This window comes from Phyllobates terribilis, unplaced genomic scaffold, assembly GCF_046119375.1.
Source record: "Phyllobates terribilis strain yellow unplaced genomic scaffold, ASM4611937v1 Scaffold_2__4_contigs__length_985480577, whole genome shotgun sequence".
Taxonomy (NCBI): domain Eukaryota; kingdom Metazoa; phylum Chordata; class Amphibia; order Anura; family Dendrobatidae; genus Phyllobates; species Phyllobates terribilis.
In genome coordinates this window covers 181,186,928-181,211,204 of record NW_027362762.1, presented here as the reverse complement: position 1 = coordinate 181,211,204, position 24,277 = coordinate 181,186,928, and the positions used below count along the sequence as shown (strand labels likewise).

The window sequence follows — 24,277 nt, the reverse complement described above, 5'->3', positions numbered from 1 at the left end:
GTCTACTAAGGGGGCCCTCACAAATAGTGGGGGCTACTAAAAGAGCTTGCATAAATAGTAGGGTCTACTAAGGGGGCCCTCATAACTAGTGCACGCTTTTAAAGGAGCTCTCACATAGTGGGGGCTACTGAAGGGGCCTGCATAAATAATGGAGACTACTAAGAAGGCCTGAATAAATAGGGAGGGCTACTAAGGGGGCCTTCAGAAATAGAAGGGTTTACTAAGGGGGCCCTCATAAATAGTGGGTGCTACTAAGGAGGTCTGCATAAATAGTGGATGCTACTAAGAGGGCCTGCATAAATAATGAGGGCTACTAAGAAAACCTGCATAAATAGTGGGGGCTACTAAGAGGGCCTGCATAAATAATGAGGGCTACTAAGAAGGCCTGCATAGATAGTGGGGGCTACTAAGAGGTTCCTCATAAATAAGGGGGGGGGGCTACTAAGAGGGGCTGCATAAAAAGTGGGGGCTCCTATGGGAATCTACATAAATAGTAGGGACTGCTAAGGGGGCTCTCATAAATAGTGAGGACTACTAATAAGGAGGCCCTCATAAATAGTGTGGACTACTGAGGGGCCTTCATAAATCGTGGGTCCTACTAACAGTGTCCTCATAAATAGTGGGGGCTACTAAGGGGGCCTGCATAAATAGTAGGAGCTACAAAGGGGCCAATATAAATAGTGGTGGCTACTAAGGGATCATGCATAAATAGTGGGGGCTACTATTGAGGGGGGCCTACAAGGGGGGCCACTCATACTTAGTGGGGGTTATTAAGCTGGACATCATACATAGTGTGAGCTACTAAGGGAACCATCATAGTGTGGGGGCTACGAAGTTGGCCATGATAAATAGTCAGGGCAACTAAAGAGGCCCTTATAAATAGTGGGGCCTGCATAAATAGTGGAAGCTACAAAGTGGGTCCGCATAAATAGTGGGAGTTACTAACGGATCTTGCATAAATAGTGGGGGATACTAAAGGGACCCATCATACATAGTAGGGACTACTAATGTGGCCATCATACATAATGGGGGCTGCTAAAGGGGCCATCTTAGTGTGGGGGCTACTAAGGGGGCCATCATACAGTGTGAGGGCTATTAAGGGGGCCATCATAGAGTGTGGGGGCTACTAAGGGGGGCATGATATAGAGTGGGGGCTACTAAGTGGGCCGTGATATAGAGTGGGGGCTACTAAGTGGGCCATGATACAATGTGGGGCTACTAAGGGGTCCATGATACAGTGTGGGGCTACTAAAGGGGCCATGATACAGATTGAGGGCTACTTAGGGGGCCATGATACAGTGTGGGGGCTAATAAATGGGCCATGATACAAATTGGGGGCTACTGAGGGGAACATCCTACAGTGTGGAGACTACTGTGAAAGCCATCAAACAGTGTGGGGGCCATCATACAGCATGGAGTTAATGAGGGTCCATCGTACTGCGTGGGGGCATAATAAGGCGCTACTGTGGGGGCATTCATACAATGTAGGGGTTACTGTGGGGATATCGTACAGTGTCAGGGTCTTCATACAGTTTAGGGGCCAGTAAAAAGTGTGGGGGCTACTAAGTGGTCATTATTCTGTGTGGGGGCTACTAAGGGGCCATTATAAAGTGTAAGGTCCATAATACGCTACTGTGGGGGCATCATACAGTTTGGGGTTATTATACTGTGTATAGGGGAGAATCACACTGTGCACTGTGTAGGGGGGAGCAGTGGGGATATCATACTGTGCAGAAGGGAACTGTACAGGTGGGGACTCAGGCATTATTAAATATTAAGTGGGCACTTATTGTTATAGTGTCACTCAGGGTATTAGGGTTGTCAAAGGGGCACACAGAGGGCATTATTACTTTCTAGGGAGCAAAATGTGGGCACTGTTTTCTAGGGCACATGCACAGGGCATTAATATATTCTAGAGGTTTGTTTTATCATCTAGAGCACACAAAGGAGGTGTTTTACGTTGTAGTGGGCATAGTGGTGGCATTACTATGTGGGACACTGTTTTCTATCACACAGTAGGTTCAGTAACAGGGACAAATACGGCAGCAGCGGCTCAGCATTGGGATATCAGCAGGATGAGGCATTTGTGCAGGTTGGGAATAGATGGGGACGGTGTTATAAATATGTGAAATCAATTGTGTCTTTGTTGTAATCTCTGCAGATGTTTCATTGCTAGAAGAAGTTGGTATGTTGGTCTTGGAAAGATGGAAAGGACAGGAAAAATTAATGATTCCATTAGAAAGAACGTAATCTGTAAGTCACTATCTATAACTGTACTCAGAACTCCAATGCCCCTTACAAGAGACGTAGAGGTCTGAGGGCCTCCTGAAAACCATGTTCCCATTATTAGGAAGTGTGTCTCCCATACTGTTTGTCTATGCAGTGAAGCAACGGCTGCCAAAAATTTGGAGGAATTCCAATGCCCCTTGGTAGAAACGTAGAGGTCGGAGGGCCTCCTGAAAACAATGCTCCCACTATTAGGAAGTGGGTCTCCCATACTGTTTGCCTATGCAGTGACTGTAACAGCTGCCAAAAATTTGGAGGAACTCCAATGCCCCTTGCAAGAGACGTAGATATGTTGATATGGTACATATGGTGGTGGAGGATGAGGATGCGGAGAAGGAGGAGGACAAGAGCAAATAGACAAAATCAGGAAGTGTATACCTATGTCTGGGTGTGAAGACATAGGTTCATGGGAATAGAGTTAGACCTCTCAAAAAAAAGACACTGGATTTGAGATTATGTTGCGCTGCTATCATTCGGTGGTGTTGAGAAGTCTGGCCCAATCCAGCCCTTGTTCATTTTTATAAGAGTCAGCCTGTCAGCATTTTCAGTTGACAGGCGGATGCACCTATCGGTTATAATTCCACCAGTGGCACTAAAAACCCGCTCTGTCAAAACGCTAGCGACAGGGCATGCCAGGACTTCCAAGGCGTAGAGAGCCAGTTCATGCCACGTGTCCAGCTTGGATACCCAATAATTATAAGGCACAGAGGAATCACGGAGGACGTTGGTACGGTCGGCAAGGTACTCCCTCAGCATCTTCCGCAGCGTTTCCCTCCTTGGGAGAGTACCCCGCGCATCAGGGCTTGTGGGATGGGAGGGTCTGAGAAAACTGTCTCAGAACTTTGACAGTGTTCCCCTGCCTCTGCTGGATTGGATTTGTGTCTCTCTCGCCTGTACTCCTTGGTTGTCAAACGAACTGTGGCCTCTGCCGCCAGCATTTTCAGATGGGAATTTTTTTAATAATTCCGCAACAAGGGCCTTCTCGTACTGCCCAATTTTATTAGGCCTGTCCTGCGCGGGAATAAGAGACAGAAAGTTGTCTTTGTAGTGTGGGTCTAGAAGTGTCACCAACCAATAATGACTGTCACCCAAAATTTGGACAACGCAAGGGTCACGGGAAAGGCAGCGTAACATAAACTCAGCCATGTGTTTGGGTAAGAATACAAGGAGAGAACAACGGAAAGGACACCATTGTAGGCATTTACTACAGGCCACCTGGGCAAGCTGAAGATATGGATGAACTCTTTATGTATCAAATGACCAAGTTCTCCAAAAAATATGACGTAGTGGTCATGGGAGATTTCAACTATCCAGACATTTGTTGGGAATCTCTCTCAAGTAAAACTAACAGGTCAAGCAAATTCTTATCCTCTCTTGCTGACAACTTTATCTTCCAAAAGGTAGGGGAGAAAACAAGGGGATCTGCTACTTTGGATCTAATTCTTATAAACAGGGAGGAAATGGTTGAGGAGGTAAAGGTGGCTGGGACCCTAGGAGGCAGCGATCATGCTATTATAGAATTTTGGATAACTAGAGGAGGAAGACATGTGAAGACTCAAACTTCAAGGTTAGATTTTAGAAAGGCAGATTTTAAGAGACTCAGAAAGAGAATAGGAGGGATCCAATGGCTGGATGTCCTTAAGGACAAAAATGTCCAGGAAGGATGGGAAATTTTTAAAAATGAGATTCTCAAAGCACAATCGTTAACAATCCCGAAAAGTAGGAAGAATGGGAAGCATTTAAGGAAACCAGGATGGATGAACACAGAACTTAAACACATGCTAAAAAGAAAGAAAGAAATGTTTATTAAATGGAAAGAGGGAGGCATATCTAAAGAAGATTATAATGCAGTCTGCAGATCCTGCAGGGCACGTATCAGGTTAGCTAAAGCTGACAATGAATTAAGGCTTGCAAGAGATGTCAAAAGCAATAAAAAAGGATTTTGGGGGTATGTCAAAAGTAAAAGAAAAGTCAAAGATGCTATAGGATTTTTACAGGATGAAAATGGAGAAATGGTAAGAGAGGATGTTGAGAAGGCCGAACTTTTTAATTCCTATTTTGCATCTGTTTTCTCTCAGAAAGAAAATGTAACATCAACTGATGTTCACTGTCCTTTTAAAGGAATAGAGGAATCCAAGTTATCAGTAAACAGAAAGATTGTGAGGGAATATTTAGCTAACATAAATGAGTTCAAGTCTCCAGGTCCAGATGAATTACACCCCAGAGTACTGAAGGAGATTGTAGAAGAAATTTTAGAACCACTCTCCATAATCTTTGAAAATTCTTGGAGAACAGGAGAAGTCCCAGAAGACTGGAGAAGAGCAAATGTTGTTCCTATCTTCAAAAAGGGGAAGAAGGTGGACCCAGGGAACTATAGGCCGGTGAGTCTGACTTCTATACCAGGAAAGATCTTTGAACAAATTATTAAACAACATGTATGTAAGTACATGGATAAGAATGAAGTGATTAACCAGAGTCAGCATGGGTTTGTAACTAACAAGTCATGTCAGACTAACTTAATTTCCTTCTATGACAGAATCACTGACTGGGTGGATCAGGGAAATGCTGTAGATATAGTATATCTTGACTTCAGCAAAGCATTTGACAAAGTATCTCACATCATCCTTATTGAAAAAATGACCAAGTATGCAATGGACCAGGCAACTGTTAGGTGGATTCATAACTGGCTTAGTGATCGGACTCAAAGGGTGGTTGTAAATGGCTTCACATCCAGCTGGATGAATGTCTCAAGTGGGGTACCACAGGGCTCCGTCCTGGGACCTGTATTGTTCAACATCTTTATCAATGATTTAGATGAAGGAATTGAGGGTAAACTGATTAAATTTGCTGATGACACAAAGCTAGGAGGGATAGCTAATACTAGAGAAGAGAGAGAGAGGATTCAAAAAGACCTAAATAAACTGGAGCAGTGGGCAGCAACCAACAGAATGGTTTTTAACAGGGAAAAATGCAAAGTACTACATCTGGGCAATAAAAATGAAAAAAGCATATACAGAATGGGAGGAATAGAGCTAAGCAACAGTACATGTGAAAAAGACTTAGGTATACTAATAGATCATAGACTGAACATGAGTCAACAGTGTGATGCAGCAGCAAAAAAGGCAAATACAATTCTGGGATGTATTAACAGAAGCATACAGTCTAGATCACGTGAAGTCATTATCGGTCTTTACTCCTCTTTGGTCAGACCTCATCTGGAATACTGTGTACAGTTTTGGGCACCACATTTTAAAAAAGATATAGACAAACTGGAGCAAGTTCAGAGAAGAGCGACCAGAATGGTGACTGGTCTGCAAACCATGTCCTATGAGGAACGGTTGCAGGATTTGGGAATGTTTAGCTTGCAAAAAAGAAGACTGAGAGGAGACTTAATAGCTGTCTACAAATATGTCAAGGGCTGTCACATTGTAGAAGGATCATCTTTATTCTCATTTGCACAAGGAAAGACTAGAAGCAATGGGATGAAACTAAATGGGAGGAGACACAGATTAGATATTAGAAAAAACTTTTTGACAGTTAGGGTGATTAATGAGTGGAACAGGCTGCCACGAGAGGTGGTGAGTTCCCCTTCAATGGACGTCTTCAAACAGAGGCTGGACAGACATCTGTCTGAGATGATCTAGTGAATCCTGCTTTGAGCAGGGGGTTGGACCAGATGATCCAGGAGGTCCCTTCCAACTCTACTATTCTATGATTCTATGATTCTATGATTCTATGTGTGCCAGACTGCAAAGAGGCAAGACTTCCGTGTCCTCATGAAGAGGACGACTGACCATGCTTTCCTCCTCATCCTCCTCCTCTTCCTCCTCCTCCCTGTCCTCAGGCCATCCACGCTGAACAGACGGTATGACAGTTGTGCAGGTAGTACCGTCTATAGCGCAAGAAACTAGCTCCTGTTCTTCCTCCTCCTCCTCTTCCTCATTGTCACCCAATCCATGTTGGGATGAGATGAAGCTGGGCTGTGTGGAATCTCCCTGTATGGTTCCTTGCTCTATCTCATCGTGCTCTGCCTGCAATGCATCCTCTTTAATTGGTGATGCTAGTTATGGCGTCATCGCGGCTCACCATCTTGGTGGAGTTTTGGAGGATGGCACATATGTCTGACATCCATGTCCACTCCTGAGGATTTATGTGTGGAGTCTGACCTGAGTACCAACGGCCTTGTTGATGCTGGTAGTCAACAACTGCCCTATTCTGCTCACAAATCCTTCCCAACATCTGCAATGTAGAGTTCCAACACGTGGGGACATCGCAGATCAGTCGGTGAGTTGGAAGCAGCAAACGCTGCTAAAGCATGACAAGGGCGGCGGAAGCTGTAGCCTATTTTCTAAAATGGGCACACAGGCAGCGTACTTTAACAAGCAGATCTGGCAGATCCGGGTAGGTTTTGAGAAACCGCTGAACCACAAGGTTAAGCACATGGGCCAGGCATGGTATGCGTGTGAGCTCGCCTTGCCTCAGAGCCGCGACCAGGTTCCGGCCATTGTCACACACGACCATGCCTGGCTGTTGGGTCAGCAGTGTCAGCCACAGATCTGCCTGCTCTTTCAGAGCTGTCCACAACTCTTCAGTGTTGTGCGGTTTGTCACCTAAACATATTAGCTTCAGCACAGCCTGTTGCCGCTTGGCTGAGGTAGTGCTGCAGTGCTTCCAGCTTGTGACTGATGTGGTCATTTCGGAGATGGAAGCTGAAGAGGAGGAGGAGGTGCAGGAGCTGTAGAATGTGGGGGCATCCCTGATTGGCCCAGGGCCCGCAATCCTCGGCGTCGGGAGGATGTGTTCCGTCCCAAGGTCCGACTGGATCCCAGCTTCCACTATGTTAACCCAGTGTGCCGTCAGCGAGATGTACCATCCCTGACCACAAGCACTTGTCCACGTGTCCGTGGTTAGGTGGACTTTCCCGGTAACTGCGTTGTTGAGGGCACATCTAATGTTGTGGGACACATGCTCGTGTCATGCGGAGACGGCACACCGGGAGAAATAGTGGCGGCTGGGGACTGACTACCGAGGGACGGCTGCCGCCATCAGGTTTCAGAAAGCTTCCGTCTCCACGAGCCTAAAAGGCAACATTTCGAATGCAAGCACTCGCGAAATCTGTGAATTTAGTAGTGTGGCCTGTGGGGCGTTGGCTGCGTATTTGTGCTTGCGCTTCAAGAACTGGGGTAGGGACAACTGAACGCTGCGCTGGGACAAGGACATGGACGTGCTTGCTGATGGTGCTAGTTGAGAGTGTGCAGCGACAGGTGCAGGGTGGGAGGCATCTTGGCATGCGCCATGGACAGGGGATTGGCGTGCACACACAACAGCGGAACAAGCAGTGGTGTCACCAGCAGACACTGTTGCTGGACCCTGGGGTTCGGACCACTTAGTCGGGTGCTTTGTTGCCATGTGCCTGATCATGCTGGTGGTGGTCAGGCTGCTAGTTTTGCTACCCCTGGCAGGTGGTGCAAATTGCCTTTTTGGGGTTATCTGCAGTCTTTAAAAAATAACCAGACTCGGGAAGACTTAACAATTGTACTGGCAACTTCCGTTTGGCGTTACAAGGAACTCTTTCCCGCCTTGTGTTTGTGGCCACCACACTGCTTCTTCCTGCCTGTTGAGGTGCTACACCTCCCTTCCCCTGTGTGCTGGTGTCTTCACTCTGTATGTCCCCCTGCCAGGTTGGGTCAGTTACTATATCATCCACCACCTCGTCTTCCACTTCCACACCCTGGTCCTCCTCCTGACTTTCTGGCAACTGTGTCTCCTCATCATCATCATCATCCACCTCTTGTGACAGTAATTGCACTTTCCCACCGTTGCCTTCGTGTGACCGTAGCTGCTCCAATATTTGGGCATCGCTACACGCGTTCTCCTCTTGACTCGCTTGAAGCTGGCCGGGTGAGAGGCCCGAATCTACAAATGGAAAAGTGAACAGCTCTTCTGAGTGTCCAAGTGTGGGATCAGTTGTGTCCAGGCACTCGGCATGATGGGAGGAAGGAGGATCAGGGTGAGGAATATGCGGTCCGGACTGACGGCTACTGAGACTTGACCGTGTGCAAGACAGGGTGGTGGTGGTGGTGGCAAAGTGACTGGAAGCATTATCTGCTATCCAACCAACAACCTTTTGACACTGCTCTGGGTTCAATAGTGGTGTACTGCGGTCCACTATTAATTGGGACAGGAAGGTAGAGCAACAAGATGTGGGTGTTTGTTGTGGCACAATTTCAGCTTGCCCACGGCCACGTCCTCGGACTCTGCGTGCACCATCACTATCACGTCCACTTCCCCGTCCCTTGCAACGCACCTTGCCCATTTTTAAGAGAGGACAATATTTTCCATGTTCACGAGAAATGGCTGATTTTGGAATGCAGTTATATCTGATACGTCTGACAGAGAACCACAGTTTTAAATAGCAGGCCTGTAATTTGCTAATACTATTGTACACAGAGACCTAGTGTGAATAGCTTGACCGACACACTGCAATGAAATGAAAATGGAAGAAATGTTTGATTTTGGAACAGTCTTATAGGTGATATGTCTGACAGAGAACCACGGTTTTAAATAGCAGGCCTGTAATTTACTAATACTATTCTTCACAGACACCTAGCGTGAATAGCTTGACCGACACACTGCAACAGAATGGAAAATGAGGTCAATATTTTCCACGTTCAGTTTAAATTTCTGGATTTTATCGCTGAAATATGGAACAGATCTGGCTTTATTCTGCAGTGCTAACAAGCTAATGGAGCAGAAAAATGGTGTACTCTGGATTGCTTTTCAAGCAAATAACCAGGATCAAGATAAAAAAAATATTTGCCCTGGCCCCTGATATCAGGAGCTATGTCTACAAATATCTGTAATTATTACTTTAGCAGCAGACAGGATGTTCAATGGACCCTCTTGTGCTGTATCATACACTGCAGTCTGCCACATACACTGCCTGCCTGCCTAGCACTAATTATATGCAGCTGGATTAGTCCTCAGAAGGACTGTTAGTTTAGATGGCTATATATATGTTGCAGAATACCTATACTAACAGGACGTTCAATGGACTCTCTTGCACTATATCCACTGCAGTCTGCCAGATACCCTACCTAACTCCTGCTATCACCACTGAATATATGCAGCTGGATTAGTCCTCAAAAGGACTGTTAGTTCAGTTGGATATATATATATATTATATATACATATATATATATATATATAGATATATATATAGATAGATATACAGTACAGACCAAAAGATTGGACACACCTTCTCATTTAAATATTTTTCTGTATTTTCTTGACTATGAAAATTGTACATTCACACTGAAGGCATCAAAACTATGAATTAACACATGTGGAATTATATACTTAACAAAAAAGTGTGAAACAACTGAAAATATGTCTTATATTCTAGTTCTTCAAAGTAGCCACCTTTTGCTTTGATGACTGCTTTGCACACTCTTGGCATTCTTTTGATGAGCTTCAAGAGGTACTCACCGGAAATGGTTTTCACTTCACAGGTGTGCCCTGTCAGGTTTAATAAGTGGGATTTCTTGCCTTATAAATGGGGTTGGGACCATCAGTTGTGTTGTGCAGAAGTCAGGTGGATACACAGCTGATAGTCCTACTGAATAGACTGTTAAAATTTGTATTATGGGAAGAAAAAAGCAGCTAAGTAAAGAAAAACGAGTGGCCATCATTACTTTAAGAAATGAAGGTCAGTCAGTGCGAAAAATTGGGAAAACTTTGAAAGTGTCCCCACGTGCAGTTGCAAAATCCATCAAGCGCTACAAAGAAACTGGCTCACATCAGGACCGGCCTAGGAAAGGAAGACCAAGAGTCACCTCTGCTTCTGAGGATAAGTTTATCTGAGTCACCAGCCTCAGAAATCGCAGGTTAACAGCAGTTCGGATTAGAGACCAGGTCAATGCCACACAGAGTTCTAGCAGCAGACACATCTCTACAACAACTAGTAAGAGGAGACTTTGTGCAGCAGGCCTTCATGGTAAAATAGCTGCTAGGAAACCACTGCTAAGGACAGGCAACAAGCAGAATAGACTTTTTTTGGGCTAAAGAACACAAGGAATGGACATTAGACCAGTGGAAGTCTGTGCTTTGGTCTGATGAGTCCAAATTTGAGATCTTTGGTTCCAACCACCGTGTCTTTGTGCGACGCAGAAAAGGTGAACGGATGGACTCTACATGCCTGGTTCCCACCGTGAAGCATAGAGGAGGGGTTGTGATGGTGTGGGGGTGCTTTGCTGGTGACACTGTTGGGGATTTATTCAAAATTGAAGGCATACTGAACCAGCATGGCTACTACAGCATCTTGCAGCGGCATGCTATTCCATCCGGTTTGCGTTTAGTTGGACCATCATTTATTTTTCAACAGGACAATGACCCCAAACACACCTCCAGGCTGTGTAAGGGCTATTTGACCAAGAAGGAGAGTGATGGGGTGCTACGCCAGATGACCTGGCCTCCACAGTCACCAGACCTGAACCCAATCGAGATGGTTTGGGGTGAGCTGGACCGCAGAGAGAAGGCAAAAGGGCCAACAAGTGCTAAGCATCTCTGGGAACTCCTTCAAGATTGTTGGAAGACCATTTCCGGTGACTACCTCTTGAAGCTCATCAAGAGAATGCCAAGAGTGTGCAAATCAGTCATCAAAGCAAAAGGTGGCTACTTTGAAGAACCTAGAATATAAGACATATTTTCAGTTGTTTCACACTTTTTTGTTAAGTATGTAATTCCACATGTGTTAATTCATAGTTTTGATGCCTTCAGTGTGAATGTACAATTTTCATAGTCATGAAAATACAGAAAAATCTTTAAATAAGAAGGTGTGTCCAAACTTTTGGTCTGTACTGCATATATTGTGGAATACCTATACTAACTATAAACAAGCAAATCTCTCCCTGACGCAGCAGCACCTCTCCTTACTGTTAGAACCTTGCTCTTAGGTTTTTTCCTTTGCTGGTCACATGACCTTGTTGGCCTATTTAATCCTGCTCCGCCCTTCTGGCTTTGCTGGACTTCATTGTATAACTACTTTCTAGCTAGCCTGTGCTCTGTATCTAACTCTGTTAGTTTGCTTGGTCTACGGACCTCTATGTTCTATGTATTTTGTTTGTTCGTCTGTCTGCTACTATTTCTGTTAGGAGGTATCCCATTTTCCTCCCAGTCCTTAGTACTTATAGGGATTCCTTCCCCACATCTATAGGTCTCCGTACAGACTAGCTTAGGACTTTAGCAGGTCTGATCGCAGGATCAGGTCCCCTGTTACATCGTAGGGATAAAGCTGAGTTCTATCGTAGGGACAGATCTCCTCTCTTTCCTTAGCTCTGGTAGCAGAACATAACAGTAAGTCCAGCCTGCAAATTCTCTAAGGAAAGATTTTTCTGTTCCATCATGGTGTCGGTTCAGGATTTGGCTCATCGCCTGCAGGGACTCTCTCTGGAGGTGGCCGAGCTCCGTCAGCACGTGAGTAACTGTCCTGGAGCACATTTCTTGGAGCCTAAGGTATGTTTGCCGGATTTATTTTTTGGTGAATAACGAGAATTTTTTTCATTTAAAAATGCTTGCTTATTGTATTTTCGTTTGAGACCCAAGTCCTCTGGGGATGAATCCCAGCGCATAGGGTTCATAATGTCACTTTTGCGCAAAGAGCCTCAGGAGTGGGCCTTTTCTTTGCAACCTAGTGATACATGCTTCAGATCAGTGGATAGTTTTTTTTCTGCTTTGGGGCTATTATATGATGATCCTGACCGTGTCGCATCAGCTGAGACTGAGTTGAGACGTTTGAAACAGGGATCAGGTAATGTGGAAAAATATTGTACTCATTTCCGTCGTTGGTCTACTCAAACAGGGTGGAACGATTCTGCTCTGAAAAGTCTATTTCTTGCTGGGCTCAATGAAAGGGTTAAAGACCTGCTAATTGCTTATCCTAAACCTGAAGATTTGCAACAGGCTATGCAATTAGCTATACGGGTGGATAGGAGACTGCGTGCAAGGGTTAATGAGAGCAAATCCTCTGCTATGTCAGTTTCTGGTTATGAGAATGTGTGTACTAACAGTGGTGAACCGATGGAGATTGGATCGGTGGCACCTCGCTCTCAAGAAAAAGATCGCAGATTTTTTGAAGGCTTGTGTTTCTATTGCGGAAAATCTGGTCATTTGATTAAAGGCTGTGAGCTTCGTATGAAGAAAGAAAAAAAAATGGTCAGTCATGCCCGTATTGCCTGTTTAAATTCCAAGGGTGTATTTTTAGCTGCTTCCACGATTGCTCAGGAAAAATTAATGGAATTTCGGGTGTTTGTTGATTGTGGGTCTACTCTGAATGTAATTGATGGGGGATTCTTGGAAAGACTCAATTTAAAACCCGAACCTTTATCATCCCCCATTGCTGTGGTTTCTGTGGATGGTTCCCCTTTGAAGAATATTACTCTCAAGGTCTGTGAATTTCCTCTCACTATTAATGGTGTTCACCATGAGAAATTGGATTTGGTAGTTTTGAATAACTTGCCTTCTCCAGTAATATTGGGATTGCCCTGGTTAAAATTTCACAATCCTGTACTGGATTGGTCTACCAGTGAAATTAAATCCTGGAGCCATAAATGTTATGACAAGTGTTGTAACGGGCGTATTGCAGCTTTGGATAGGGGGGAATTGCCTGTTCCTATTCAGGATTTTTGGAGAGTTTTTTTCTGAGAAGGAATCGCAGGTTTTGCCTCCCCATAGAGACTATGATTGTTCTATTGAATTTGTCCCTGGAGCGACTCTTCCTAAAAGTCGTTTATTTAACCTTACTATTCCTGAGAGGAAGGCTTTGGAGGAGTACATACAGACAAGTTTGGCCGCCGGTCACATTAGGCCCTCTAAGTCTCCTGTGGCGGTTGGATTTTTTTTTGTAAAAAAAAAGGACGGCGGTTTACGTCCTTGTCTGGATTTTCGTGAGATTAACAAAATTACTGTACGCAATCCTTACCCACTGCCATTGATTCCTGATCTGTTTAACCAGTTAATGGGGGCCAAGTGGTTCTCTAAAATTGACCTTAAGGGGGCATACAATCTGTTGCGCATGAAGGAGGGTGACGAATGGAAGACTGCTTTTAACACTCCTGTGGGTCATTTTGAGAATCTGGTTATGCCTTTTGGTCTTACTAATGCTCCTGCATTTTTTCAGAATCTTATTAATGACATCCTTAGACCTTTGATCGGCAAAAATGTGGTTGTGTATTTGGATGACATTTTGATTTATTCGCCGGATCTGGAGTCTCATTGGCGGAGCGTACGTGAGGTATTACAGTTGTTAATGGACAATTCGCTTTTTGCTAAGCTGGAGAAATGTGAGTTCGCTGTACAGAGAATTAGTTTTTTGGGTTACATTATCTCCAGCGAAGGTTTTGAGATGGACCCGGTTAAAGTTCAAGCTGTACAGGAATGGCCTAGGCCTATTGGTTTGAAATCGATACAGAGGTTTTTAGGTTTCGCCAATTATTACAGAAAATTCATAAAAAATTTTTCTAGTATTGTCAAACCTCTGACCGATCTCACCAGGAAAGGTGCTGATGCGGTTCAGTGGTCTTCTGAGGCCATTGAAGCTTTTGTGTATCTCAAGGAGAGGTTCACCTCTGCTCCCATCCTTATGCAGCCTGATGTGACTAAGCCGTTTTTGGTTGAGGTTGATGCTTCCTCTGTGGGGGTTGGCGCAGTATTGTCTCAGGATAACGGGGATGGATTACATCCCTGTGCCTTTTTTTCAAAAAAATTTTCGGAGACTGAACTGAATTACGATATTGGTAATCGGGAATTATTGGCTATTAAACTCGCATTTGAACACTGGCGCCACTTCTTGGAAGGTGCGGAATTTCCCGTTCAGGTTCTTACGGATCATAAAAATCTGATTTATCTTGATGCTGCCAAGCGCCTGAATGCCCGTCAGGCTAGGTGGGCACTGTTTTTCTCGCGGTTTAATTTCTCCGTTACTTACATCCCTGGTACTAAGAATGTTAAGGCGGATGCCTTGTCTCGCAGTTTTTCTCCCATAGTCGGTGCTGAGAAAGAGGAGAACATTTTACAAGAAGGTGTTGTGATAGCTGCTTTGGACTCCATTTTGGAAGATGAGATTCTTAAAGCACAGGAGAATGCCCCATCTAACACTCCTCATGGGAGGTTGTTTGTGCCTGGGACCTTTAGGAGAGATTTGTTTGTTGAGTGTCACGAATCTCGGTTGGCAGGTCATCCCGGAATCTCTGAGACCAAGAGACTGGTGGGTCGCAGTTTTTGGTGGCCTGGATGGCAGAACGAAGTCATTAAGTGGGTGCGTCAATGTACTATATGTGCTAGATCTAAGTCCTCACATACTCCTGCTGCGGGGTTGCTTTGTCCTTTGGAGGTTCCCAGTGCTCCTTGGACACATTTGGCTATGGACTTTATAACTGACCTTCCCCCCTCTGAGGGTTTTACTGTCATCTGGGTGGTCGTGGACCGTTTTAGCAAGATGTGTCACTTGGTTCCCTTCGTCAAACTGCCCTGCGCTAAAACTCTCGCTAAGGCCTTTGTCAAGGAAATTGTCAGACTTCATGGCGTTCCTACTGACATTGTTTCTGATAGGGGTCCTCAGTTTGTGGCTCGTTTTTGGCGTGCCTTTTGTGACAGGTTGGGAGTTCATTTGTCGTTCTCGTCCGGATATCATCCTGAATCTAATGGCCAGACAGAAAGGAAAAACCAGGATGTTGAGCAGTTCTTGCGTTGTTTTGTGGCAGACAATCAAGAGGGGTGGTCTGAGTTTCTGCCACTTGCTGAATTTGCTCTGAACAATCATACATCTTCTTCTGCTGGTTGTTCGCCTTTTTTTTATTGTTCTGGGAGACATCCGTCGTTTGGGTCGTTCTCCAAGTTGGGATCTGCCGTGCCTGAGGAGGAGAATTTTTCCGGTGATTTGGAGAGAGTTTGGACGGATGTGCGTGGTAATCTTCAGGAGGCCAACAGAAAATCTAAAGACTACTTTGATAGGAAACGACAGGAGGTTTTGTTCGCTGTTGGTGACATGGTTTGGTTGTCCTCTAGGAATCTGCGGTTGAGGATTCCTTCTAAGAAATTGGGTCCCAAGTTTGTAGGGCCCTTTAAGGTGCTTCAGGTTGTCAACCAATCTGCTGTTAGGTTGGAGGTTCCTACCTCCTGGAGAATTAATCCGGTATTTCATGTCTCTCTGTTAAAAAAAGCTGTTGTGTCGGATGGTGACGCCTCTGCCTCTGTTCCTCCGGTGGTGGAGGACGGGGAATATGAAATTTCTCGCATCCTTAACTCTAGACGGTATAGAGGTAGTTTGCAGTATCTTGTGGCCTGGAAAGGTTTCGGACCCGAGGATAACTCTTGGGTGAGGTCAGATGATGTTTCCGCGTCCAGACTTATCAGAGCGTTTCACAGGAGATTTCCTGATAAGCCTGGTCCTAGGGGATCCGGAGGATCCTCTTAGAAGGGGGGGTACTGTTAGAACCTTGCTCTTAGGTTTTTTCCTTTGCTGGTCACATGACCTTGTTGGCCTATTTAATCCTGCTCCGCCCTTCTGGCTTTGCTGGACTTCATTGTATAACTACTTTCTAGCTAGCCTGTGCTCTGTATCTAACTCTGTTAGTTTGCTTGGTCTACGGACCTCTATGTTCCATATATTTTGTTTGTTCGTCTGTCTGCAACTATTTCTGTTAGGAGGTATCCCATTTTCCTCCCAGTCCTTAGTACTTGTAGGGATTCCTTCCCCACATCTATAGGTCTCCGTACAGACTAGCTTAGGACTTTAGCAGGTCTGATCGCAGGATCAGGTCCCCTGTTACATCGTAGGGATAAAGCTGAGTTCTATCGTAGGGACAGATCTCCTCTCTTTCCTTAGCTCTGGTAGCAGAACATAACACTTACTCTGCCTGATTCCGGGGTACTCTGTGACGAGCATAGCGGCGCCAGGTCTTATATAGACCTGATGACGCTGTGTGGCCAGCCAATCACTGTAATGCCGACAACCAACATGGCTACGGCATTACAGTGCGTGGGAGGCAATCCCTGCATGTTCATTGGCTCTCTAATGAGCGCCAAACATGCAGGGAGGGGACCCGAGTTCCCGCCGGAGCAACCCGGAAATACTCGCCGAGCTTGTCGAGCACAGTGATGCTCGGGCGAGTACCGAGCAGTGGCGAGCACATTCACTCATCACTAATCAACACCAATCCTTCTTATGATGCTCATGTGGGGTTGTATGAGACCACAAGAGGCGCTTTGTTGTTATCCTCCCTCTGTTTGCAGTCCTAGAGAATGCTTCTTGGAATCCTTGTAGCTCAGTGGATCTGTTCATCTATTACAAGTGGATGGTATCCTTGTTGTAGGAATGTATTCCTCAGTAATAGCAGCTGTAGTTTTCTATTCTTACTGTCTGAATAGATCCAAATGTACCTCAGAGCTTGACCATAGATGATGGATTTTTTTTGTGCGTCTTGGATGAAAGCTGTTCCATCTAAGATATGACGGACGTACTCTGGGTTTATGGTAAATTGATGTTTGTATGGTGTTGTCTTTGATTTATATGGTCATGCCCAGAAAATGTATTTAAGAAATTGAGGGTGAGATTGATGGCTAGATGGAACTTGTTGACGTTATCATGGAAGGTGAGCAGATTCAGATTATTAACAGATCATCAATGTAGTGGAAGTATGCTAGAGGTTTAATAGTTTAGCCATAAACAGGTTAGCAAACTGTGGTGACATTTTGCTTCCCATGGCCCGGCCAATACACTATTGGTATAAATACACTGTTGGTATAAATCGTTCCCAAAGGAAAAATAGTTGTGATGGAGCACAAACCTGATAAATTGCAAAGGTTTAATAATAATAATAATAATAATAATAATAATAATAATAATAGTTTATTTTTATAGCGCCAACATATTCCGCAGCACTTTACAAATTTTAGGGGGGACTTGTACAGACAATACAGAATAAGCATATCTCATATCGAAAGGAGTGAGGGCCCTGCTTGCGAGCTTGCAGTCTATGAGGAAGTGGGGGAGACACAAAAGGTAAAAAGTACATATATTGTATAATGCAGCCTTGATATACTGAATAGGATAAATAATAATATATGGACTGGTCGCCAGCCAGTATGTGTGCAGTCCTGACAGAGGCTTTTATGTGCATGGTTGGTTTGAACCCGAAGTTGAAGAAGATTTTAATATGGGGGAAAGCTGGGATGGACAGAGTGTGTTTAGGTGATACGCCAGTCTAAAGAAATGTGTTTTTAGGGTTCGCTTGAAACTGTGGGTATTGGGAATTAATCGAACTGTCCTGGGTAGTGCATTCCAGAGAATTGGCGCAGCACGCGAGAAATCTTGGAGACGGGAGTGGGAAGTTCGGATTATGGAGGATTTTAGTTTCAAGTCATTTGCAGAACGGAGGGCACGTGTAGGGTGGTAGACTGAGACGAGGGAGGAGATGTAGGGGGGTACTGAAGCATGGAGCGCTTTGTGGGTAAGCGTGATAAATTTAAAATGAACTCTATATTGGATGGGCAACCAATGCAATGACTGGCACAGGGAAGAGGCATCTGAGTAGCGGTTGGCGAGGAATATGATCCTGGCTGCTGCGTTCAGGACGGATTGGAGAGGGGAGAGTTTAGTAAGAGGGAGACCGATTAGTAGAGCGTTGCAATAGTCAAGACGAGAATGAACAAGAGCTACAGTAAGAGTTTTTGCCGAGTCAAAGGTGAGAAAAGTCCTGATTCTTGAGATGTTTTTGAGGTGTAGATGACATGAACGAGCGAGTGATTTGATGTGAGGAGTGAAAGAAAGATCTGAATCAAAAATGACCCCAAGACAGCGGGCTTGTTGCTGGGGAGTAATGGTGGAGCCACAAACAGAAATGGCAATATCGGGCACAGGTAGGTTAGTGGAGGGAGGAAAGACGAGTAGTTCAGTTTTTGACAGATTCAGTTTTAGGTAGAGGAAGGACATAGTGTTAGACACAGCAGAAAGACAATCACTGGTCTTTTGTAGTAATGCAGGGGTGATGTCCGGAGCAGAGGTGTATAATTGGGTGTCATCAGCATAGAGATGGTACTGAAAACCGAATCTACTGATTGTTTGTCCAATAGGAGCGGTGTATAAGGAGAAAAGAAGGGGGCCTAGGACTGATCCTTGAGGAACCCCGACAGTAAGAGGAAGTAGGGAGGAGGAGGAGCCGGCAAAAGACACAGAGAAGGAGCGGTCAGAGAGATAGGAGGAGAACCAGGAGAGAACAGTGTCCTTGAGTCCAAAAGTGCGGAGCATAGTGAGGAGGAGCTGGTGATCCACAGTGTCGAATGCTGCAGAGAGATCCAGGAGAATCAGCAGGGAGTAGTGACCATTAGATTTAGCTGTTAGTAGATCATTAGAGACTTTAGTGAGGGCAGTTTCAGTAGAATGTAAAGAGCGGAAACCAGATTGTAAAGGGTCAAGAAGAGAATTATCTGAGAGATAGCGGATTAGACGGGAATGGACCAGACATTCCAGGAGTTTAGAGATAAAGGGAAGATTGGAAACAGGTCTGTAGTTGGCCGTGCAGTTCTGGTCGAGGGATGGTTTTTTAAGTAATGGTTGTATGCTGGCGTGTTTAAAAGAAGAGGGAAAGATACCAGATGAGAGGGAAAGGTTGAAAATTTTAGTTAGGTGAGTGGTGACAGCTGGAGCAAGGGACTGAAGGAGATGTGAGGGAATAGGGTCACTGGTGCAGGTGGTAGGGCGAGAAGATGCAAGGAGCCTGATCACTTCATCTTCCGTGACTGGTTCGAAGTCAGAAAATGAGCAAGATACAATGTGGCGGGGGGGAGCATGCATAACATTTGGGGATTGGGAGAAAATTTCCTGTCGGATATGGTCAATTTTTTCTTTGAAATAATTGGCCAGATCGTCAGCGCTGAGGTCGGTGGTCGGGGCCTGTGCTGCTTGATTGAGGAGAGAATGAAACGTGTCAAAGAGTCGTTTAGGATTATTGGAAAGTGAGATTATGAGGTTGTTAAAGTAGGTTTGTTTGGAGAGGTGAAGGGCAGAGTTATATGTTTTCAGCATAAATTTATAGTGGAGGAAATCTTCGGGCAGATTTGATTTTCTCCACAGCCGTTCAGCGCACCTGGAGTACCTCTGGAGAAGACGTGTTTGAGGCGTGTGCCAGGGTTGTCGCCGTCTATGCCGAATTGTTCTTTGTGTAGGAGGTGCGGCTTCATCCAGGGAGCATAGCATTATTTTGTTATAATGCTTCAATGCAGAGTCGGGACATGAGAGGGAGGAGATTGGGGCCAATGATGACTGCAACCTTTTTATAAATTTCTGGGTGTTAATGGCGCGTAAATTTCTATAAGTGTGGACGGTGGGAGTGTCTTGAGTAGAGTGACAGTTCTTGACAGAGAATGAAAGAAGATTATGGTCAGAGAGTGGAAGGGGAGAGTTAGTAAAGTTATGTACTGAGCAAAGCCGGGAGAAGATCAGGTCCAATGTGTTCCCGTCTTCATGTGTAGGAGAATTAGCAAGCTGTGAAAGGCCGAAGGAGGAGGTTAGTGATAAAAGATGCGTGGCAGATGGGGAAAGAGGATCGCCAATTGGGATGTTAAAGTCTCCCATGATTATCGTGGGGATGTCGCAGGATAGAAAATTTGGAAGCCAGGCAGCAAAGTGATCCAGGAATTGACGGGGGGGACCTGGGGGGCGATAGACAACCGCCACTCGCAGGGAGAAGGGCCGGTAGAGTCTGACTGTGTGGGCCTCAAAGGACGGGAAGATAAGGGAGGGTACAGGGGGGATAACCTGAAAAGTACATTTTGTTGAAAGAAGCAGACCAACACCTCCACCTGATCTGTTGTCAGGTCGCGGGGTATGAGAGAAATGTAGGCCACCATAGGAGAGAGCTGCAGCGGCGGTGGTGTCCGACTGCTGGATCCAGGTTTCAGTGAGAGCCAGAAGGTTGAGGGAATTAGAGAGGAAAAGTCATGGATGTAAGAGAGTTTATTACAAGCTGAGCGTGCATTCCAAAGGGCACAGTTGAATGAGACAGAAGATATGCAGGGAATATTAATGAGATTAGCAGGGTTTCTGAATGTAACAGGGAAAGAGTTAGTGTTATTATAACTGGAGGGTCCTGGGTTGGGAGAAATATCACCTGCGACTAATAGAAGGAAGATACAGAGAGTGAGCAGATGATTGAGTGATTTGTGAGAGCGTTTCCTGCGTTGTATGGTGGGAATGAATGGATCTGCGTGGTATAACATTGTGAAGAGAGCATGACAACTGTACATAGGAGAAGAGAGGAGAGAGGGATTAATATGGATGAAGTGTGCCGCATTTGTGGGAGAACGGTGAATGTGTATGATTGTAGCAACCAGAAAATAAATGGCACAGATACAAATGGTGAATAGTGTTTTCCAAAAACATGACCTGTAAGCAAGTTTGTTTGTTTGTCTTGCATGTCTTACCTGTCTCCTGCCCTGTCCAACTGCCATTTTCTAACTGCCAGGGCACTTTGATAAATTATGCCACTTCAATAAAGTATGCATAAATGCTATATGCATAAATGCCCCCGCATAAATGCTGCCCCTTAACTAAGTCTCAATATATAGGGACGTATCTGCTTAGATCTGCAAAGGTTTCAGAATGTTCTCCACCAAGACTGAGATATTCTCAGTTAATGTCCCAATACCAGAGATGATTTGTCTCCCAGGGTTACCTTCTTGTATTTTAGGTAACATGTATAAGGTACCTATTTGGGAATTGCCTGTTATTAGCTCCAATAGTGAAGATTACGTAGAGTCGAATCTGTTGATGATATGTGTTAGTTCCTAAGTGTATTTTTTGGTGGGATCTTCCTGAAGTGTTGTGTTTTCTATCCACGAGTTGTCTGTGTGCTTCCTGGATATAATCTGACATGTTTATGGTAAGTACAGCTCCTCCTTTATCTGCTGGTTTAATGAGGATATTGCTGTTAGATTTTAAAGATTGCATGGCTTATTTTTTGTCACTACTGGTTGCCTACCATGTGTAAGCAAATCATGGAGTTCGTTTCCGCCTGTCCCTCCTGTGCCTGCAACAAAATTCCTAGGCAACGCCCATCCTCTCAGTCGGCTCCTACCACTTCCTTTGCCCTCGGTGCCTTGGCAACATATTGCTATGGACTTTATTAAAGACCTTCCTATGTCCTATGGCTGTTCTGTCATCTGGGTAGTGGTGGATCGCTTCTCAAAGATGGTACATTTCATCCCAATGCCAGGCCTTCCATCCACTCTGGAGCTTGTAGAGAAATTCATCCAGCACATCTTCCGTCTTCACAGATTCCCTCACCACATCATGTCCAACCGAGGTGTCCAGTTCACATCCAGATTTTGGTGAGCTTTGTGCAAGCTTCTAAACATTGTGCTGGACTTCTCGTCTGCATACCACCCTCAATCCAACGGACAGGTAGAGAGAATCAACAAGATTCTGGCCAACTTCCTGCAGCACATCATGATGATTGGATCAAGCTCTTACCATGGGCAGAGTTCTTCTATAACAACCATGTAAGTGAGTCTTCTGCAAGTTCTCCATTCCTTATTGTCCTTGGGCAACAGCCAGGAATTCCTCTTCTGGTGATGGCCGGAGCTGATGCCAAGATATGGGAGGACACTAAAGCCATCCTAGAGAGATCGTCTGAGCATATGAAGAGGCATGCGGACTAGAGATGTTTGGATCCGCTTTGTTATTGTCCAGGGGATAAAGTGTGGCTCTCTTCTAAGTACATCCATCTTAAGATCCCATCCTACAAGTTAGGTCCTCACTTCATCTATTCCTTTGAAGTCGTCAAGCAAATTAATGCTGTACCCTATAAGTTGAAGCTGCCAGCCTCCTTACGGAAACCCATTTCCTTCCATGTGTCCCTCCTAAAGCTGGTCATTTTGAGTCCCTTCGTCAAGGATCCTGGTGTCACACCTGCTCCAATCAGAACTGAAGATGTCTTTGAAGTAAAGGATATCCTAGCCTTGAAGAGGGTGAGAGGAAAAACCTTTTTCTTAGTTGATTGGAAGGGATTTTGTCCTGAAGAGAGGTCTTGGGAGCCAAAAGAAAATATTCATGCCCCACTTCTTCTACTGAAATTCCTCGCTGGCTTGAAGAAGAGGGAGCATAAGGAGTGGGCGGTACTGTTAGGACAGCGCTGGCACCCCTTCATGAGTCCCCTTCCTCCTCTCAGCAGGGACACTGACATGTTCACTTACCTCTCCATGCTGCTCCGGTCCCCGCCATCTCTGTCTCCTTCCAGGGCCTGAGCAAGACACACAGGTTTCCTGGGAGAATGCTTAGGGGGCTTCATAAAGGGGCTGCACGGATGCTTCTAAAAATGTCCCCAGCCAATGGCTGGAAGACATTAGTTGTTTAAGGCACCTTCCCCAAATGGGAGGTGCCTTAGCAACGTTGGTATCAGTGAGTTTCCTGTTACCCAGTTGTAAGGTCCCTGTACCTGTGCACCCTGAATCTGATCCTGTCCATTCCGTTTACCTGACCCTGTGTGTACCTGATCCTGTCCGTCCTGCTGTACCTATACCCGAGCCTGTCTTGCCTGTGCCTAGTCCTGTTCCTCATTTTTCTGAACCAACACCTCTGAACCTGCACCTGTGATCCCGTACCTGTGGTCATCCCGTGTTCCTGTACATGTCCTGCCTGTGTCTGATAATGCATCTGTCTACTAGCAATATCCCTATTGCTAACCAGTTCCTGGCCGGTCCTGCTTCCCTGCAGCCTTGAGGGTCGGCTGCCATGGCTCCAGGCAGGGACGGGCTGGGACTGAAATTCAGCCCTGGCATATAAAAGCACACAGGCCCATGCTGTCCCCGCTGCCGAGCCCCAGATGGAGGTATCTATTACTTATATTACCCTCGCTGAAGGAAATCAAGATTTTCAATATGTCTAATAATACCGCTATATAAAATTGAATAATAACAACAATATTGCAATATAACAGACAAATACCAACAAACCATAACCAAATATTACCTGTATATACAGTACTGATAATACCACCATACTGATTGTTAAAGGGGTTGTCCAGGCTTGGTGTTAAAGTCTATGTGACAGCACGCACTGTCAGCATTCTCCGGTGTCAGCGTTGGGAGAGGCCGTCATGTGACCACAAGTGTGGGATTTCCACACCTCTGGCCACATTCCAACTAAACGTACTCTGCTTTGTTAAATTCACTTGTATTGAGAGAGGTCGTGCACGTCTAGTCAGCACATGATCGCATGAATTCAAATCTTAGTTGTGGTCACATGACCGGCCGCTCCCGATACCGGAGAATCCTCACAGCACGCAATGCATACACTATGAGGATTCAGAAATCTGCAGTCATACAAAGTCACTGTAGACTTTAACATTAAACTTGGACAACCCCTTTAAGTAAAACCACTGCACTAGGACTGATATCTCGACCATACAGTGACCATATAGTGGTAATATCAGGTCTACACCAGTGCTGTACAGACCATATATGAGTTTAGTGTGCTGATTCTCACCAGTGCCGTTCTCCCTGGTTGCTGTTATTCGTTTTCCCTCTTCTTTTTAATTCGGCCCAGACCGCCATGACCTCTTCTTCCAACCATAATTCGTCCTTGTAAAATATAACAGAGGCATTTTTACTTTACTGCTTTTCCAAGACCCTCCTCTCATTCTACCACCTCTACACAAACCACAACTTGTGCTGCCTTATAATAATTCCCCTGTGACCCCTTATAATAGTGACCATGCACCTAGTTATAATAATACAAACAGCCCCTGTGCTTTCTTATAATAAAAATAATGCCTTCTTGCTTCCCCATAATGACAACGACCCCCATTGGGCCTCCCAGGGGAGTTCATAGAAATAACAGGTCCCATAGAAAAAGTCCTATCACGTCAAAGAAGGGCATATCTCCCAACTTTCTAAGAAACGGAGGATATATATTGCAGCACTTACATTTATTTTCCCT

At 45.2% G+C, this 24,277-nt stretch overlaps 1 long non-coding RNA gene across 2 annotated transcripts in view; it reads right to left on the bottom strand.

Annotated features, from left to right (window-relative positions):
• Positions 1 to 24,277, bottom strand: part of LOC141200984 (uncharacterized) — a 162,240-nt gene that overhangs the window by 79,218 nt on the left and 58,745 nt on the right. For both annotated transcript variants that reach the window (XR_012272635.1, XR_012272633.1), the window contains exon 2: positions 23,825 to 23,919. This is a non-coding gene — a long non-coding RNA (uncharacterized lncRNA). The remainder of the gene's footprint in view (positions 1 to 23,824; positions 23,920 to 24,277) is intronic.